The sequence below is a fragment of the Elephantulus edwardii genome, unplaced genomic scaffold (genome assembly GCF_000299155.1).
Source record: "Elephantulus edwardii isolate Elephantulus edwardi_28Jun2011 unplaced genomic scaffold, EleEdw1.0 scaffold00004, whole genome shotgun sequence".
Classification (NCBI taxonomy): Eukaryota; Metazoa; Chordata; class Mammalia; order Macroscelidea; family Macroscelididae; genus Elephantulus; species Elephantulus edwardii.
This window is the reverse complement of record NW_006399754.1, coordinates 34,982,511-34,988,596: the sequence shown is the minus strand read 5'-3', so window position 1 is coordinate 34,988,596 and position 6,086 is coordinate 34,982,511. Positions and strand designations below refer to the sequence as shown.

At 53.7% G+C, this 6,086-nt stretch overlaps 1 protein-coding gene across 1 annotated transcript in view; it reads right to left on the bottom strand.

Annotated features, from left to right (window-relative positions):
- Nucleotides 1–6,086, bottom strand: part of B3GALTL (beta 1,3-galactosyltransferase-like) — a 79,086-nt gene that overhangs the window by 64,034 nt on the left and 8,966 nt on the right. The gene's annotated exons all lie outside the window — the stretch shown is intronic.

Genomic DNA, 6,086 nt, shown 5'->3' with positions numbered 1-6,086 from the left:
CCATCTTCACCACACGGCTGTACCCGAGGGCACTGCCCGCTGGCCATCCTCTCCACACGGCTGTACCTGAGCTCACTGTGGCAGAGTCTCTCCCAACGACCCTCTCTTTCTCCAAGCACAACGTCCTTCCTGACAACACGGCTGAGGCACGTGCTCAGGGAGCACTCTCCAGAGCACCCGGCTGGAGTCCTTCTAAGGTCCTCACCCTCACAATTTCCTAATCTGCAGCCTCAGAAGTCCCTCCGTGAGCACTGTCCCCGCCCCTTTCACTCCCCACTCCCGCATTAATGGGCTCCCATGTGAGCCGTGTACTTTTCTCTCCCTATGTTTTAATTCTACAAATTTCTATGTGGTTGTTTGTATTGTTGAGTCTGAATCAACCCATAGCTGACCCTCCAGCGAGTTTTCAGAGGCAGCTTATCACATGGGAGGAGACTGCCCATCTGTCTCCTACAGAGCAACTGGTGGCCTCAAACCCATGTGTCTTCAGCTTCTTGCCACTAGGCCACCAAACATTTGATGCCTTTGAGTTGTGATCCTGGAAGAGAGTATTGATCATACCATGGACTGCCAAGAGAACAAGACAGTCTGTCTCAGAGAGAGAGTGAAATCAAGTCTCTCCTTAGAGGGTAGGATTTTGAAGCTATGTCTCACATACTTTGGGCACGTGGCCAGGAGGGACCAGTCCTTAGAGAAGTACATTAGACTAAAAAAGGTGAAGGGACGGTGCACAGAGGAAGACCTCAGATGAGATGGTTTGATCCGGTAACTGGAACAATGGGGGCAGGGGTGTCAGAGTCAGTGTGGCTGGCTCAGGACTGGGCAGGCTTCAGAGCTGCTCTGCACAGGGTCGCTATGAGTCACAGGCAACTCGGCAGCACATACAACAACACGTGTGCCACGCGCACCCCTCAGTCACTGCACTTCTGCCTGGCTCTCTCACGAGGTCTAGTGATTTTCCCACCGTCCCCCCTGAGAGGGGCTCCTCTGAGTGCAGGGACTGTGTGCTGTTCACCTTGGAATTCTTATTCTGCCTCTAGTTGGTCTTTTGTAAATACTGGGTGTGAGCATGTGAGAGAGGGACGGAGGCAAGGAAGTGAAGTGGGGAGGGAGATGGAAGAAGGCCTGAGGGAAGGAAGGATGCTGACGGGATGGATGGATGGATGGATGGATGGAGAGAAAGAAGGATGATGGCAGATGGGTGGATGGGTAGAAGGAAGAATGACAGACAGATAAGCAGAAGAAAGGATGGATGGATGGATGGATGGATGGATGGATGGATGGATGGATGTGTGGGTGGATGTGTGGGTGGATGAATGGACGGAGAAGGGCGGGTGGAATATGGAAGAATAGCAGGACAGATGGATAAATGATGGATAGTAGAAGATGAATGATGGATGGACAGGTAGAAGGCTGGATGGCTGGACAGATGGACAGAAGGAAAGGTGGGTGGAGAGAAGGATGGATAGATGAATGAAGAGGAGAAAGGACCGCAGGACAGGCAGAAGGACGGGTGAGTGGGAGGAAGGAGGAGTGACTGGACAGATGGAGGGAAGAAGGGAAGAGAGGCGGACAGGACGAACTCACTCGCAGACGAGAACCCACACTGTAGAAACACAGCCCCGACCCCGGCCTATTTCTCCCTACAGTGTCCGTCCCGGCTTCTCCCTTCCAGGAGCTAGAACTCTGTGAGTCTGTGTTGGACCCATGGCCACCCACCTAGAGAGCACCCCACTAGATTGCCCAGCTGAGGGGTGTCCTCAGAGGACGTCGTAGAGGATGTGCACAACTTCCAGGTCATGTCCTTCAAAGGCAGCTGCATGACAGCAGATGTGACCTCCCCATGCTGTCATGCAGGTGTGACCTCCTGCGCTGTCATGCAGGTGTGACCTCCTGTGCTGTCATGCAGGTGTGACCTCCTGCGCTGTCATGCAGGTGTGACCTCCCGTGTTGTCATGCAGGTGTGACCTCCTGTGCTGTCATGCAGGTGTAACAGTGTGAGGGCATCCAGAGGAGGGTGTACGATAAAGGAACAAGACGAGGGAGCCGGGAGCAAGGCCAGCTTTACCTGGCACACCCACCACCCCACCACCTGGACCACTCCAGGAGGGGAGCTGTCCTCTGGCCTCCTCAGGCCACTGCTCTCTGCCTCATTGACCATTTCTGCTGTGGGTGCCAGCAAGCCAGCAGGTATAAGTGCCACACAGGGCTTTCTAGGGCAGACCTCATGGAACAGGCCACTGGCCCTTCTGCAGAGCCCAGAGAAGTCTGCATCACAAGCTTTCAGGTAACGGCCAAGTGCTTAACCACAGGGTCCCTCCTAGTTAAAGCCCAACCCTCGTGAATAAAGCAGTGAATCTGTCCTTAAACACTCCCTGGGGTCTTTCCATGTTCTCCATCAAAGCCCCCCTCAGTCATTGGTCAGATTTCCTCAGCATTCACATGTATGAAACCCTATTTTCTCTTCTTCTCACTAACCTCCGTGGTTTCCCCGGAAGAAGGGAACTGCTGAGATCTGTAATTTGAGAAGGAGCCCTGGTGACATTTATCTACAAACAAGCACTTCTGTCTGCAAGGTCACAGAGTATGCACAGTCCCTGAGGGGTGTGTTCTAACGTGACTAGAGAAGATGCCTGCCAGCCCTGCCCTGGGCGATTCAGGGACCCCGCATGTGTCACAGTCGACCTCTGACCTCCATCCCACAGTAGTTCAAACCCCCAGCCTCTCCTCCAGGGCATCCAAGGCCTTCCAGGCACCCCTCCAGGGTCCAGGGCCTCCTGGTCACTTCTCCAGAGCCCAGTGCCTCCTAGTCCCTTCTCCAGGGTCCAGGGTCTCCTGGCCACTCCTCCAGGGTCCAGTGCCTCCCGGCTGCCCCTCCAGGGTCCAGGGCCTCCCGGCTACTCCTCCAGAGCCCAGGGCCTCCCAGCTGCCCCTCCAGGGTCCAGGGCCTCCCAGCTGTTCCTCCGGGGTCCAGGGCCCCCATGACTGAGAGCTGACTGGACAGCAGCTCTGTGTTCTGTTTGGTTCTGGTCTCCGGCTCTCTATAGCAGAGGCCTTGGACACAGCTGCTCGTGGTGTTCAAACCAGCACCTTTTCCATTAGCAGGTTCCTGAACACGCATCGCCATCAATCCAGGACCACCTCACGGCAGACCCTCCACCGCTGTCCGGGGCTGCAAACCTCACAGAAGAAGGTGGACCTTCTCTCTCCTGAGCAGCAGATGGTGGAGTTGAACTCCCAGAGGCCCGGCCGTCAGCTTAGCAGCTCAGCGCCCTACAGACTGCGCCACAGCACCCCCTCTGGACCCTTTCAGAGTACCTACGAAACCAAACCTGCTGTCGAAGCCATTCTGACTCACAGTGACCCCACGGAACCAACCCCACCGAACAACTCCACAGAACCAACCCCATGGAACGAACCCCACGGAACAAGCCCCACGGGAATGAATCCCACAGAACAACTCCATGGAACAACCCCACGGAACCAACCCCACGGCACGAGCCCCATGGAACCAACTCCACGGAACGAGCACCACAGAACAAACCCCTCAGAACGAAGCAGAACCACCCCCGGGGCTTCCGAGCTGTGGTCCGACAGAAGCGGACAGCTACATCCTGCTCCTGCTGAGAAGCTGATGGGTTTGAACATCCACCCTTTGGGCTGGCAGCCGAGCTCTGTGCCAGCAGGGGCCCCTTAAGTTTAAAAACCTCACTGCTGGAGAGTTAATTTCAAGTCACAGCGACCCTTCATCATGTTCTGAGACAAGAAAACTCTACGGGAGGAAGGTGCCTCATGTCTCCCACGAGGAGCAGGAGGTGGGTGTGAACTGCTGACCTTCCAGTCACACGTCATACACATACGTCACACCCTGCACACACATCACACCCTGCGCACACGTCACACCCTGCACACACGTCACACCCTGCACACACATCACACCCTGCACACACGTCACACCCTGCACACACGTCACACCCTGCACACATCACACCCTACACAGCCTGGGCTCCCAGCTCAGTGCAGAAATGGAGAGCTTCTCCTCACCACCCTCACGTACACACGCCCACACACGCACATGCCCACGTCAAGCATTAGGAACACCTTCCTGCAAGCTTGGCTTCTCCCCCTCCTCCTCAGACACGACATTATAAATCACCTCCCAAAGTTCTCCTCGTGGCACCCAATTAAAGAACAGATTAAGGGAAGGGCCGCACGAGGGTTAATGAGAATGTTATTTCAACGTGGAAATTGGCTTGGAACTTTGTTACCCAAATTCTGAACATTAATTATCCAGGATATTTTAAGACCTGTGCTTGAAAGGTGCTTTCTTCTGATGTATTGATCAGACTTTATGATAGGAGGCGGATAGAACCCCAACCGCGGGCCTCTAGCTGGTGTCCTCAGGGAGATGCTGTGGCCGCTGCAGGACTGCCCAGCCAGAACCCGCACCAGGGCGTCCGCTCACCGTCCTCGCGGGGAGAGGCTGCTCACGACCCACCTCTGAGCCGCGGGTCGTCAGCAGTCAAGAGCTTTAACCTCTGTGCCACCAGTGCCCCTTAAAACTACGAGACCCTCTTCACTCCCACTGCCTCTGGGGTCTCTGACTCAGACACCAGGGGCATCTGGTGGATTTGAACTGCTGACCTTCATGGCACAACACGTAACACACCCCACCACCAGAGTTCTTTTCAAAACCATGAGAGATACAGTTACAAAATTCTCAAATTTAAAAAATCCACAATTTGGAATATGATGCCACTAACATTTAGATATTAATGAGAATATTTTAAGCAACAAATACCAAAAACCCAAGCCACCATTTCCATCAAGTGAATTGTGACCCAGGCCGACCTGCAGGGCTGGGCAGAACGCCCCCAGCGTCCCAAGGTGGTGTCCCTGGGGGGCCAGCTTCTTCATCTGGCGTGGGTGGAGGGTTCAATCACCCTTCGGTCAGCCACCAAGCATTTAACCACTGTTACTTCCTCTTATCCAATAAACACCCAAAAAAAACCGCAAACCTACCTACAGCTGTGATGTCAATCCTGCCTCACGGTGAAATCCCAGCGGGCTCCAACACTGTAAATCTATTTACTTTAAACCTTTTTATTGTGATTTAAGTGAGTTTCCAAACGATGCTGGTTTTCCCTCATCCATACAGTTCATTTGGAGCACTAATCAATTCCTGCACACACCAGCCCGGTCACCCCTCCTGTGCACGGCCATCCCCACCCATCCTACTACGTGTCTATGATTTTACTTCTCACCCCGCCCCTCCCAGCAACCATCCAAGAACGAGGCCACCCGTGTCTGTGTGGAAACCGCCTGTTATCCTTTTAATAAGAGTGGTCCTCACAATGTTCGTCCTTTAAGGACTGACCGCCTTCATTCAGCATAACATCCTCCAGACCGCCCAGGTCATAAAGTGCATCACTGGAACATTATCCACCATAACAGACAGAAACAACCCAAGCGCCCATCAATGGCCAAATGAGCAAAGAAATGATGGTACATGTAAACAGTGGAATGTGTGCAGCATTTAACAGCTGTAAATCCCAGCACGAGCAGACAGCCTCCTAGCTTTCTCCACTGAAGCAGCTGGTAGATTCGAACTGTCAACCTTTTGGTTTGTAGACCAATACACAATACACTACGTCACCAGGACTCCTACACAACAAATAAATACAAAACACTCAAAGCCACCGAGTCAGTTCAACTCACAGCAACCCCAACTTGAATTTCTAAGGCTGTAAATCTTAATGGGAGGAGAACTGCCCATCTTTCTCCAAGGGGCCTCTGGTGGATTCAGTCTGTTGGAGATTCACAGTCATTTTGGTTAACAGCACACACGGCAACAGTCAGTAACAGACAACAAGAGTTACAGGAGTTCTCCATCTAAACGACATGATCCCCGACAGACTGAGAGCTCTGGAAACAGAAGCCCGGTTAAGGAAAAGCACCCCAACCTACCCGGCTGAGATCGGGGGGACAGAAGCCGGGTTAGGGCAAGCACCCCAACCTACCTGGCTGAGATCGGGGAGACAGAAGCCCGGTTAAGGCTGAGCGCCCCAACCTACCCGGCTGAGATC